The sequence below is a fragment of the Periplaneta americana genome, chromosome 4, assembly GCF_040183065.1.
Source record: "Periplaneta americana isolate PAMFEO1 chromosome 4, P.americana_PAMFEO1_priV1, whole genome shotgun sequence".
NCBI lineage: Eukaryota > Metazoa > Arthropoda > Insecta > Blattodea > Blattidae > Periplaneta > Periplaneta americana.
This window is the reverse complement of record NC_091120.1, coordinates 147,036,190-147,051,167: the sequence shown is the minus strand read 5'-3', so window position 1 is coordinate 147,051,167 and position 14,978 is coordinate 147,036,190. Positions and strand designations below refer to the sequence as shown.

Sequence of the window (14,978 nt, the reverse complement as noted above, 5' to 3'; positions counted from 1 at the left end):
TTCCCAGTCCACAGTCCACTGGCGTTGAATGACGTCACTGTGACCCGTACGCAATCACATAACACAGACACTGAATACAAATCTCCTCCCCTACCAAGTCAATGATGTGGGGGCGGAAGGAAGGGATGAGTGACGTATTCCCATCAGTGATCCAACGCCACAATTGGCGTCCACTTCTGCAAGCCTGCTATATACAGCGCATGCATTATGTCCAGACACCCCCCCACTCTTCCTACAGAGCTGCGCACTAGATCGGACGAGTGTATTTACGAACTATAGGGAAATGGATTAGTTTTTGCCTTGAACTCGGTACACACACGCCCGACCTCCCCTTCTACTCCTACCCCCTTCACGGAAATGTTGTTCCCGTACTGCATATCGCGGGTGTTTTGACAAAATGTATGAGCTGTACGTATACACTCCACACTCCCAGATAGACTGTAAGAAATGGGGGATGGTGATGTTAAAGACAACATCGAAACTGGGACTCAAATCACTTTTGTTGACCCATTCATTTCGCTTATTTTACGTAAGCATTGTGCTTTATTTTCGTATCTTATTTTTGAAACATTTAATTGGGTACATCCAGTTTAAATACATGAAAACTACGTAAATTCATTATTCATTTTCTCAAGTGTCCCTTATTGAATTAAGTTGAATATTTACGAGGTTATTATTCAAAAATTCATTTACAAGACCCACTGCTTGGCTTTAAATAATTCCATATCTTAAATTTTCGAAATTTTGACAATTTTTTACAAACAAAAACCATTTCCCTCCTAGTTCACACTATTCTAAAAATGTTTCAAATATCTTTTTTCAAGTCAATTCCAGACATTGTGGTAACAACGTAGACAGTATCATTAAATTATTTGCAGCATATATATATATTTTAGTAGGTTATTTTACGACGCTTTTTCAACAGCTTAGGTTATTTAGCGTCTGAATGAGATGAAGGTGATAATGCCGGTGAAATGAATCCGGGGTGCAACACCGAAAGTTACCCAGCATTTGCTCATATTGGGTTGAGGGAAAACCCCGGAAAAAACCCCAACCAGGCAACTTGCCCCGACCGGGAATCGAACCCGGGCCACCTGGTTTCGCGGCTAGACTCGCTAACCATTACTCGACAGGTGTGGACTTTTGCAGTATAAGTGGTAAGTTTATTTTATTAGTTTTTCTGAAAATGTTAAGTCAAAAATAATATTATTTTAAATTTTTTTTTCCATTCATAATAGGATGAAGATGTTAATTCACATTGTAGATCATGACATATATAATAACCAGGCTTAGCATCCGGAACACTTTAGCAACCAATGTACGCACAACTTTACTATAGAGTTCCTTGAACATAATAGACAGACTGACTGTGAATGTAAACAACGACGTCAATGTGTTTCGTTACTGTTAACAGTACAATCTAGTGACGGTGGAAAATGAAGTAGGATAGATATTTCACAGGTTTTCATATTCCACGGCGACGTTGAAGGCGTTAGCGTTACAATGAACAACGATGTACATACTTGCAACTAGTTCGAAAAAAACTGTTCACTATGAACTGAAAATGCACTGTGATGGTCTGAGATCGTTTCGTAAGGAGAGACGGAAGAATACTGTACCTCTGATAATGAACAGAATTCTATACTGACGTACAGGTAAACAAAACTCAACGCGCCACCTCACTCCATCTATACTCCGTTGCACTGTAACTTCACTTCATTCTTAAGTTGTCTCGGATCTTAAGCCTGATAATAACCATACAAAATGTCATGGAGGCATAATTATTTTAATAGCTTGTAGGTTATGTGAGAAATGTCTTGAAAAATTTTTGTTTCGTGGAACGAGCGACAAGCTTAAATACAGGCGGTGCTATCCACTACTCTTCTAGTGCATATTTTTGGCCGTAACTAGGAAGCTAATAGAAATATTTAGAAAATTCCACAGACATAAAGAGGAAATCGTATATTTCTGATTCTCAAGAAAACAATTTTTTGGGCCAATTTAGCTGGACATAATCTTTAATTAATTTTGCTCAATTTACAAAACTGAGACCAGACCAGGTAAATTTTTGCCCAACTTGCTTAGAACCAGTGCAAGGGTCCTCGATGCTGTTAAATATCTTCTATATCCATTGAGAAACTGTTAAGCTTAATACAGCTTTATTTTAATGTACCGAAGTACAGTTTCCCTAGAAAAGGATGAGACAATTGAATATCCCTAAGTCTCAGATGTAAGACACTGCGCATGATCGGAGACCAGAGCACTGATACACAAGATAACGAATACTGAGTTACTTAAATTCAGGCTATTTGGTTTGTTACTAGCATCGTTCCGAAATTCACTTCAAAAACTGCAAAAAATATGATAATATTACGTAAATAAAAGATAAATATATACATAAATCGTGTAGTTAAAACGACAATGGACCTTCATGACTAGATCGACACTCCGCACAGAAAGGAAAGCTTTCGTGTCGTTTCAATAGCTCAGACGCTAAGACTTCTGCGTCTCGTGTAGAAGAGTGCGAGTTCGATTCCTAGTCTACACAACGATTTTTTTTTGTTTAAATAACTTTGAAATAGCTAAATAACGTTGAAATAGAGTTTTACAAAGTCCTGAGATTAAGTGTTAATGATCACAGACAATACAAAATTACAAGTTATAATATTGTAAACGTTAATCTAATGAATGCATTTATATACACACACATACAATGTAAATGCATATATATTAAAAATTAACAATTAAAATGAAATTAAAAAATATTCCTAAGCCACACAGACAAACTTTTACAAAGGTTTAGAGTCCTTAGGCTATGTCATTTGTTGAGTAGTTATTACAATATTTTGTTAGTAGCTTTCCCATATGTGTAAGAAATGCACTCGCACAAAACAATTTCTGTTAAAAGTGTGGCTTTGGATTATTTCATTCTCACCCCTTCAGGTGATTTTAACTATTTTATCTACGTGTTTGCAATAGTGTTTAATTTAATATTCATTCAATTTGTTCATGTTATGATTGAATGAAAAAGTACTGTTGCAGTTATTGACTAATTACATATATTAATACTAATTATTAAATGCATCTCTTAAATAACCAATTGTATTATCTTTTGCAAAATCTTGAATGTTTAAGTTATCAATAATATTTCTGTACTATATACTATAAGACATTAAAAGAATTTGCAATAGATTTGGGGTCCTCTAGTTTATAATAACTGGTTTTAATGAAAAAATATTTTCTTTCTTAGAATATCTACAAGTTTAACTTCAGTAATATTCCGAATAGCTTTAATTGTATTATCTGAATGCTGTACTTTTCTATTCGAATGTATTATATTTCCCTCTTTCATAATATTTGATAAATTACACCGTACTTCTTGTAGTATTTAAGAACATGAGGATCATTACATTGCAACTCATTACATATACACTCTTCTTTTTAATACATGAGATTTTTAAGTCCCTGTGTTATCTACATGTTTTTACTTTTGAAAGTTTTCACAACATTGAGTGGAGAACATCCACTAAAGTGATTCAGAAATTAAAGTGAAAAATACAATATATTTACTCTTCATATCAGTAGTGCCAGTATCATATACGTTTTTCCAAGATTCATTTTGTAGACATAAATGTAAATAGTCACTAGATAAAGCATTTACGACCCTTTTTTAGTTTTTAAATTAATATTTTGAAATTGTTCAGTGACATTGGAAACACTTAGGATTTGTTTATCATGTTCATACAAGCCATTGATTATAGGTTCTGTCGAATAGGAATTCAGTCTAATTCTGTGTACAAAACTTTTATCAATGGCTGTGCTACTTCAGGTTGTATGCTGGTGGGACAATGGCTCTACGACTAAGGTTTCCAGTTTCAAGGAGTGAATTTAATTTACTTTTACGGAAAAGTTCCGAGAGATAATCTATGTTTATGTCACTACAGATCACAAATTCCATATGAGATTTCTGAAGTCTTTTCTTTACAAATTCAATGTTGGCTATAAATATTAATAAATAATGTAAGAAATATGAATGATTGTAGTTAGAAGTCTGATTTACATTATAAAAAGGAAGAAGTTACATTCCGCGGCAACATTCGAACTTTCAATGTTTGGTTTTGTCGTCCAACGCATAAGCACGGACCTATTCAATGCATATGTTAATAACATAGAATTTAGCTCTTGCAATGTGGTGTGATAACTTGGGATTTGTTAACTTAACGTAATTAGATTTAATTTGATTAGTTTCGCAATAATAATTGGACTTCCTGTTATATCCTGTTATTTAAATATATAATTTAGGGTTGATTTATTAACTCTTACTGTGCAAGATGCCCCTTATTTCAATAATTCTATATCACGCTAAATAGTCATTGTCTCCACTAAAGTATTATCGTCATCCCTCATTTCTCATCGTAATGGCGTACCCGACGTGACATGAGACAGCGAGTTATAGCTCTAGTTGAGGCTGGATATGGGGCTAGATCTGCTGGCCGTTTGGTCGGTGTTCCTGGAAGTACAGCCGCGAGGGTGTTCATTGTTACAAAATTCAGGGGAGGTCGAAAATCGCCCTATTCCTGGGCGTCCGCGGATTTCTTCATTGGAAGAGGATGCTCTCTTATCGAGACAGTTCGACTGGACCCCTTTCGGACTGCTAACGAAATAAGAGCAGCATCTAACTTTCCTGGTTCTTCACAGACTGTGATTAGCAGGTTGAGGAACCGATGTATTAGGAGCCGGAGGGCTGCGCAAATAGAAATATTGGGGGAAGCACAAGCTGTCAACCATCTTGCCTTCGCTACCAATCGAGTGGATTTCGATTGGAGAAATGTATGATGGTTGTGGACAAGATTTTAAGTTAACGGGTCTCTTTTTGTTTTTTATGATTTTTGTTTCAGGAAGAATACTTTTAACTTCCAAGTAAGATTTATGTATTTTTTGACGAGGTTCAGCCCACTTGTAGATCAAAAAATTGGGCATAAATTATTCCATATTTTTCGACAAATTATTCAGTCGAGGAACTCTGAACAAATTAATTACACCTCAATAAAAAAAGAGTTTTACCTGGGATCGAACACGAAACATTTCGGTTATACGGTGGAACCGACACGCTACTATATGAGCTACCGAGACAAGACAGTGACAGCAGCAGTCCAGAATGTAGATCCGATAGCAGGCATTTGCCATTCGGTACAGAGAAGCAATGATATTTTGTTACCCGAGCTATGTTGTGAAATCGTGGCCTTAAATGGCTGTCTTCTTCGTGATCCTTATTCTGATCCTTGTCCTTGTTGTGGCCCTTATAACAATTCTTGTTCTATTTGTCATGGTACTTATCGTTATACGTCGATATCGAGTGAACCGCGCTGTACAACTTTAACTTCCGACAACCAAGAATCGTCTCATTCTTTTTAAGGGTAACTGTACGTATATGACCCACATATAGCAAAACAAATTTGGATCATTTACACAACTACGTTTCAACATTTCTATGAAACAACACTATTATATTGTACTCTCGCAGAAAAAATGAGAACTTACACACTTCACTTTTACACGACAACCAACAACACAAAACTGAACCTCTAATTTTAAAACAACTTTTAAAAGGGGATAGGTTTAGTATCTCAGTAAGGATATCTGTAGCCTCATAAGCTGGATTGCACACACACACACACACACACACACACACACACACATATATATATATATATATATATATATATATATATATATATATATATATATATACACAGGGACCCTATGTCATTTCTCTTATTCATTGTTAGTTTTAACAGCAATCTCTAAGAGCAAATATTTCCTTCATAATTTTTTGTGACCTGAGACACTAAACATTTCAACTTGCTGTTTATAAATAACGTTGGTTGCAGACAGATAAAAATCTCCAAGAATAAACAACGGATGTCTTAACCTCGGTTCATTTTAATGGGAAGGGTACAATTCTGTACATCCTCTAAGGGCCGATACAGTCAGTAGATTTTAATAAATATCAAATACAAACATAATAAAATATATTATGATACATTTTAAGTAATAAAGTTTAAATTATAAGCTGTCGTGCCTTTTTAACAAACGACAAGCACACTGTAATATTGCTATATTACGAAAAACATTGAAAACATAAAATTTTGAATTGTAAAAAATTCTGACGTGGTACGCGAAAACGGATTTCATTTTTGCAATCAGTGTGACATTGTGAATCAGAAACGCTCATTTATTTCAAAACAACAACATCCATGCAGAAAGGTGTAATCAATGCTTTTGACTTAATATGCAGGGCCCGATTTAGGCAGGAGCCTGTGGTGACTCTGCTCAGGGTCTCAACAGTCTGGGGGCCTCAAAATCCAGGAATAAGCTTTTCTACTAAATATTTATAAAAACTGAAATAGATAACAAACTCTGCCAACTGAAAATTAGAATTTAGGAAATAAGTAATTATTAACAGATAATTACGAAAGTGATTGGACTATTATGTTAGAAATAGCGTCAATAATGTATTGTTTTAAGATTAGAGTGATAGAAAGTTGCACTTTTTGAATTAGATTCTTTCAGTTATAAGCCCTTTTCTCTGCCATAGTTTTGTAAAAATATAGGCTATATATTTCTTTTTCCTTCCTTTACCCTTTTTGTTCTCTTTTTCAGCCGATGAATTTATTATCATAGCCTTTTTATCGTGAATTTTATTTAATTTTCATATTTCTTTTCTTTTTTATTATTATTATTATTTTATTACATTCCATTTTGATATATTCTTCCTTACGTTTTTCCATATTAACTATTTGTACTGAATGAGTTGCTTTCACTATATTCCAATGTATATTACTTTCTCCTTTTTTTCTATTATGGTATTATTTTCATGTTGTTTAGTGTCGATTTTATTATGCTATTCTTCTTCTTCTTCTTCATTATTATTATTATTATTATTATTATTATTATTATTATTATTATTATTATTATTATTATTTGTTTTTTGTAATACGTTAGTATTCTGTTCTTTAACTTTTTGTTAAATTTTAGCTGCTTGTATACTTTGTGACCTGGTAGAGTGTAAGAGAAAGCCCTATGGCCTGAACTCTGCCAGTACAAATAAAGAATTATTATTATTATTATTATTATTATTATTATTATTATTATTATTATTATTATTATTATTAAAAAAAGTTCACGGAGAAGTTTAATATATTCAACATGTAACAGAGTAACAGTAGTCCTATTCAAATAAATTAATCATAAACGCAGCAGTCAAAGTTATCATTGTCTATTTATTTATTTATTTCTTTATTTATTTATTTATTTATTTATTTTTTATTTATTTATTTAACCTGGTAGAGATAAGGCAATAAAGCCTTCTCTTCCGCTCTACCAGGGGATTACAACTATAATATTAAGAATACAATTACAATTATAATTACAATTAATATTAAATTTTCAAATACAATAAAAAATTAAAGTACTGAAAGATTAACTGATTAATAAAGGCGAGTTTTGGAAAACGATAATAAAAAATTTTTATCAGATATTCAGGATTGACAGGTTGGGATTTTTGACAAACACATTTTTTCTAATGCCACTCAAGCTTGTTCTTTTAGAATTTTCGATTGAACGTCGACATCAATCAACCTATCTACAACACTGGATATCAGACACTACATAGAAGTTGTTATCAGTGCTGTTTTTCTGGTGGAACGCGCTGAATCGGCGTCCGGCACCTTTTTGTTGCATTTTTCATCATGGAACCGAAATACGTGTGAATAACTATGTTTTTAATATAGATTTTCCTTGTATTACGCTTGGATTTTGAAACTTTAATTGGACGCAAAGGTGGTTAAAAACGACAAAATTCCCGTGCAGTGAACAGTAATCATATCCCCGTCCGATATAAAATCTGCAGTGCTTGTGAAAAGTGACATAAGTCAGTTTTCACAAACCTTTTTTGATAATTTATTGACAACTTACACTGGGTTATGTCGATTTGATTTTTTTTCTGTATGAATTATTGTAATGGGAGAAATACTTATGTATTTTTTTCCAAGCGAGCAGATGTTCCGTAAGTTGTCAATAATTTATCAAAAAAGGTGATCCTATGAGTCCAATACTGTTCAATATACTAACGCACGACGTGGGAATGGCAATAAAAGCAAACACCAAATCGAGTATATACATATACGCTGATGACATGGCACTAGCGTCAGAGAATGTTGAGGACCTCCAGAAAGCCACGGACATACTAGGGAAGTGGGCGGCAGAAAATGAAATGAAGATAAGACCGATCTTGTAGTATTTAGAAGGGGAGGAAGAGTTACGGAGAGAGAGAGAATAATGTGTAATGGGAAAATAGTCAACCGAAAGAGTACCTTCAAATATTTGGGAGTAACAATACAAACAACAGGGACGACATTCGCTGTGCACTTAAAAGAGAACAAAATAGCCGCAATAAGGAGCATCAACAGTATTGGAAATCTCTCAGATATGTCCATGAGCTCAGCGATGAAACTTTTTGAAGCTAAAATCTGGCCTACCTGCACATACGGTCTGGAAATGATATGGGAATATCTAAGCGAAAAACAAATGAGAGATCTGGAAAGTATAAAATCAAGATACTTGAAGAGGGCACTCGGACTCTCCAAATACTCATTGTCAAGGTACGCACGGGAAACTTTCTTTCTGGACGACTTAAGACTGAGGATGCTACTACCAGCCACGGAGAGCTACAAGAAAGTAGTGGAAGAAAGAAGACAGAAACGGAAGGAGCTCACAGAGGATTTCTACACAACGAATGCAATGATACAGCGAGACTGGACGAATGCCGGCTACGACACAAGATGGCTGACCACAGGGCTAGCCACGCACGGATATCATCACAGAGTGTGTGCAACCAAGAGATACCACTCCGCAAGCGAAATGTGTATCTGTGAACTGTGCAGGGTCCAATGCGGGAGATATCACATTCTCGAGTGTAGAAAGCGTGTGAAATCTATCAGGGAAACAATACAGGAGATAGTATAACCGTATCTATGCACAGTGTGCGCAATCCCAAACTATTAAAAATAAAACTGTAAATTTGTGTGTCTATGATGTTGTACGTCATTTTAATAAGAGTCCAAAAGTAGAAATTACAATTCTGAGGAGGATGGGAATAAACCCTGGGACAAACACCATCGCAGGATTTGTTGCATCAATGGAAATAGGGACAAAAATGCCAAAAAAAAAAAAAAAAAAACATTCAGCACCTGAAGTTAAAACAAGGAGGAGGTATTTGAGTGGCAGAAAGAAGCTGAAACAGGACCGACATGAAGCTGCTTAAGGTGTGACATATGATGATGGAGTCTTCTAGGCTCTGAAAGTTTGTGGCTCATTTCCTGTAAATAGTAATTTTAGAATATTTAATTCTTTCAAACATGATATCTCAGCCAAATATAGTGATACCAATAAGATATTGGTGTCATTTTGAAGCTTGAAATGTCCCCCAGTGCCTGACAATGAGTAAAATAACATTGATATAATTAATAATTATCTATGTATTTTTACATGATTTATCCAACATAAAATATTATTGTAAGTTACATATATGGTAATATTTAATTAATGTAAATAAAAATAAAAATAGCTCTACGTCAGGCACTAAGGAATAGTTTTAGCAATAAAACAGTGAAACAACTGTGGCTCTATCTTAAAAACTGCATGAGCTATCATGTTTCAAGTTGGATGTCAAAATTATAAACAAAATGATTTTTATAAACAATTTAGACATAATTTCATGGGATCTGTTCACTTCATTCTCTTTCTGGTACCATTCTCAATTGTATAAAAATTTTACAGAGCAAAATTATACGAAACAAAATTTTTTGTATGTAAAGGTGTACATATACCTTAAGTAGTAATAGTAGCGTTACTTCAGTCTGTCAAGGCCATTAGTTATATTTAAAATTAAATTAAATTAAAATTAAATTATGGTTTATTTCACAGCGCTCGCAACTGCCGTGATTATATCAGCGTCGCCGGTGTGCCAGAATTTTGTCCCGCAGGAATTCTTTTACATGCCAGTAAATCTACTGACATGAGCCTGTCGCATTTAAGCACACTTAAATGTCATCGAACTTAGCCGGGATCGAACCCGCAACCTCGAGCACAAAAAAAAGCGAGCCCTATGCCGATAATACTACACAGACCGACAGTTATATTGAAACAAAATGATATAGGCATAGTCGTCACATGTGAAAAGAAAGGACCTCATGAAGAAAATTATGCTCCGGTCTCCGAAACTGTAAAACAGGCCCTGTTGTTATGTAATATTAATAACAACAATTAATCTTAGTCAGTTAAATTTACTACAAAAACGAATAATTAAAATTTGTTTGAAGAAACGTTTTGATTAATTATTCCGAATTGAATGTGTTTAATATTGTACAAATTTATAAATATAGCCTACATTGTTAAAAATTTTTCATGAAAATCGTAATAAGTTTATATTACAGGCACATAATCATGAGACAAGACGAAATAATAATTCAACATCTGTAGAACCTAAGGGCCCTATTCATAGACATCGCGCTAGCCCATGCTACGAGCGTTCTAAACTAGCCCCGGTTATAGCCAGGTTACTTTTACAGGATTCAGAGACGCCGATTAATCAGTGGCTACATTAGTCGGCGTATTAGCTTTGGAAACTGTTACACGATGCTGAAAATGCTACTGCGCATGTGCAGACTGGCAATTGTCATGCTCAGACGCAAGCGATTCCGGATCGTTTCTGTTTATTTGTGAGGTTATTGGCGATATTAAACTACAATAAACTATTTGTTTTTTCTTCTGTGGTAAAAAAAAAAAGCAAGAAATATACATGGCAGCGTGCGGGAATTCGACTACACAAGAAGAAATGTCGAAAATGTAAGTAGAAATGTTATAATATTATACCGTACGTAATATTTTTAGTTTAGGCCTAGACGTAACTATTATGAAATATTGGACTTCAAAGAGTGAATTATTCTAATTCAGTATATATTTATTTACTTTTAGTTGAAGAAATAACTAAAAACAACTGGTGGAGGATGCCCTGCTCCCGACATTGATGACGTAGGCCTACTAAACGATATGGAATGTTAACATATGAGGTATGTGTTTTTGGTTCTTAGGACATGTTTTTGTAAGTAAGATAGGCCTATTACTTCATGGTAAATGTTTAATGTGGCTCTGGTATGATTATGTCACCTAAGGCTACTCTGAATAGGTACTTGGTAGCCTAATTAATATAACGTAAATAATATATCTTGTAGGAATATAGCTGATAATGCTAGTAAAATGTAATTCTACAACAATCGTGAAAATGCAAGCTACCATAAATGCAGTTTGGATAATATGGCTTTGTAAATACCCATAGGGGATTGGGCCACAAACATCTGATGTCAACCCACACAATTATCAATCATACCTTAACGTAGGCCTAATATCTTGTGTACAAGAATTATCAAAACTGAGACCTTATTTTAAAGGGCAGTAGGAACGCCTAGAGATTTCTGAGATATCCTTTTCTCTACTTCGTCAAAAGAAATAACATTATTTGAGGTTAGAATTACCGGTAATTTCATAGGAGACGGGCACCTGGTTGGATGTACTAAGTATTACCAACTTTTTTACTTTAGAGTTAAATGTTAGATTTTTAGTGACTTTTATATGTTAGTTCTAGGTTTTTATACGAGGTGTCGCATTGATGATGTTTCAATTTGATTGGTTATAGTTGTCATTTGTTCTAGAATTTTCGTTAATTTTGAATGGGTAATGACGTTGTTAATTGTTCTTGGTTGTTTGAAGTGAGTGGTGTTATGCTGTTTTGCTGGCTAAAGCTATTGGAAGTTTGTCATTTTATGATTTTCCTTCGATTTCAATGGTTATAGTTGTCATCATGTGTTCTAGAATTTTCGTTAATTTTGAATGGATAATGACGTCAGTAAGTTGTTCTTGGTTGTTTGACGTGAGTGGTGTTAAATTGTGTCTGATGGGTAAACCTATTGAAAGTTTGTCATTTTATGATATTTGTGAAAGATGTGTGAACATAGAACAGAGTATTACATTTTATGCCGATTTTGGTTCAGTTCTTTCGCTGGTGAATAAAAATTGTATCGATTGTTGACGAGAAAACTGTTCCTGTGATTCCAAGGAATTGTTCATTGAATTCTCCATACAAGTTAAGGTGTAATAAGAGTTCAAAGAGAATTTCATTTTGTGTAAATACATGGTTTAGTTATGTGAACTTAACTGTACGACGAAGTGGTGGTTTAGTTCTTTGTTGGCTGCATGCTTTAAGTTCAGATTGCCTTGAAGCCTGTGTCACAATGCAAGTGAAGTGGTTGTCTTTGAAGACGTCAATGAGGATTGAATTTTGTTTGATTAGGTGATAAAATATTGTTTTGTTTTGTGTTTTAGTGATTTGTGGGGTAAAGTGCGGGCGAAAACTGCCAGAAAAGTACTACCAACTATGAAGTTCAAATGCCACCAAACACCATAAAAATCAAAGATGAAAAATTAAACATATTTTCATTTTTTGAAAGGCTTTTTCTTTCTTAAAAATATGAATATATGTTTAATTTTCCATCTTTGATTTTGTAATGTGTGGTGACATTTGAACTTCATAGTTGGCAGAACGCTTTGGTAGTTTTCGTCAGCCATGTTGGATTTTGCCCGTCTTCTAGGAAATTACCGAATTACCTACATAAGCATAAGAAATTTGTAGAATCCAAATTGATGGTCAGCTATAAAATTTCATTATCTTGTGTGTTTATAGAATGCTAGTAAGTGATTTGTAAAATATACCTATATCAAACTCATATTTATTACAGCACTGAAAAGACAAAACCTCATACGCCTATGTAATCAGTAGTTGTGGTGATGTAAACATAGATTACCTCTTATTGTGTTACAATAGAAAGCCCTAAGAGTAATGACAGGAGTGCAAGAAAGATTTTCGACCTTAGACTTTCTTTGAGTAGCCTACATTGTTTCATGTCAGAAATCAAAACATCCATAATATAATATTATGATATATTAAACACTGTGTATATAATACAAGACAAATTAGATTTCCATTTAACCTCTATTATTCTCAGCTGTTATAAAACGTTCACTGTTTATGTATTATCTTAAAGCTTTGATGGGTCAAGAGGAAAAATTTAGAAAAGAATTATCTTAAAGCTTTGATGGGTCAAGAGGAAAAATTTAGAAAAGAATTAACAAAATTGCTTTATATTCATTTTTGCAAAATGATGCATAGTTTAATTATGTTTTAAATACTTACTATGTATTAATGAACATATTTTGGCTATCTGCTTAATTTACTTGTTCCACATCTCAAAGCTGCCATGCTGATGTAGAATCTATATAATACAATAAGTATTATGTTTACGTTTTCATTTAATATTAATACATGCTTATTTCAGGATGTTAGTATTGCACCATCATCATCATCAATCCCACGTATGTCTGCAATAAATCCTGTCTCCACAATCCCAGGTGAATGGGCGTTAACAGTCTCTACAGTAGTCAACAACAGGTAAGTTTAAGCTCTCATTCATACCTAAGAATATTGCTAGGCCTATTTATGATTACAATATTATCAATCAATCAATCTTCTTAATGCATCCAGCAGAGCTGTGTCTTCTGCAACTGGTACTGATGATTTTAATTTACTTTTTTTTTTTGTGGTTTATAATAATCATACAATGTACTGTATATTATTTCAAGGCAGTCCATTGGGTCAGAATGGGACTTTACAACTGTGTACATGATGACAAATTATGGCTATTTTTCTTTAATGAAGGACAGTTTAGTTAGTATTAAGACATAAATATTAAATGTAACAATAATATTACAATGTATCACTAATATGAAACGGTTAAACAAGGGAACATTAATTTGAATACTAGAAATTGAGTGATACATTGTATGACAGTTATTCCAACCCAACCAACAAATTAATGTACAAGAGCTTCATAACAATTAAAATTTATGATCTGGAATATGAAGTGGGATGCATTTGAATCATAGTACATTTTGCAGAAAATTAAATTTTCTTGCATGTTTGGATCAAATAGATAATTTCAAACAATGTGATAAATTTTCAAACTTAGACAATTAAAAAAATTCACAGTTTTGATAAGTAGTGTCTTTTGTGTACAGTAGTATGCAAATGATTAACATTTTTTTCGTCTTTCCATAGGACTCTGCTGCAAGATCGTCGAGAATGACAGAGTATGAAGAAGTGTTCCTCCTAAGCATGAAGCCCAAAAATTAAATGTGATGAGAAGTTCTATGAATTGCAGAAAACAAAATTGTTATTAGAAATAAAATATTATTAAATGCAAAGTTAAAAATTATCTGGGACAAATGAAAGAACTAGAAATGTAACTTAGTAGTGGTAATGGTGGTGGTGATGGTAATAGTAGCACTAGTAGTGAAATTTTCTTGAGTTCTTGTCTACTTCATTTCCTTGCGAGCTTCCCAGCAGTATATAGGAACTTGAAATTCTTCTGTCCCAATCATTTTCTGGGGTTTGGTGTAGAGTAGTAAGTATTTCTTGTTCATTATTATATTTGTGTAGTTGCATGCTACACAGTGTTATGAGTGTAACAAGTTTATTCGATGGAGATATGCTGCTGGACAGTTGTGGCCAATTTCTAAGCTGAATGGGACAACTGCATCAGATTGAAGACTATTAGTATTACTGTATATTGGGCTCTAGTAGTGTTTTCAACTTTTTATTTTCACATTGTTGTTTAGTGAATTCTATACATGTGTATGTGTTCCTTTTTCTTATTTTAATGTCGGTTAAGAGTTTTGCCGATTTATAAGACAGGTTACTTATTTATTTATTTATTTTTTTGTTTTTGCTGGATTCATCATTCATCAAACCTGTAGTTCCTTAGTTGGAACATATTCCCTGATGGAGGTTTAAGTACCTACCTAAA

General features: G+C 33.7%; 1 protein-coding gene and 1 long non-coding RNA gene across 2 annotated transcripts in view; both read left to right on the top strand.

The window, feature by feature from the left end:
• LOC138698285 (cytochrome P450 4C1-like) overlaps positions 1 to 14,978 on the top strand; it is a 103,123-nt gene that overhangs the window by 2,738 nt on the left and 85,407 nt on the right. The window lies entirely within an intron of this gene.
• Positions 10,551 to 14,815, top strand: LOC138698281 (uncharacterized). The gene is made up of 4 exons (XR_011331818.1): positions 10,551 to 10,908; positions 11,038 to 11,132; positions 13,452 to 13,564; positions 14,231 to 14,815. It is a non-coding gene; the product is annotated as an uncharacterized lncRNA (long non-coding RNA).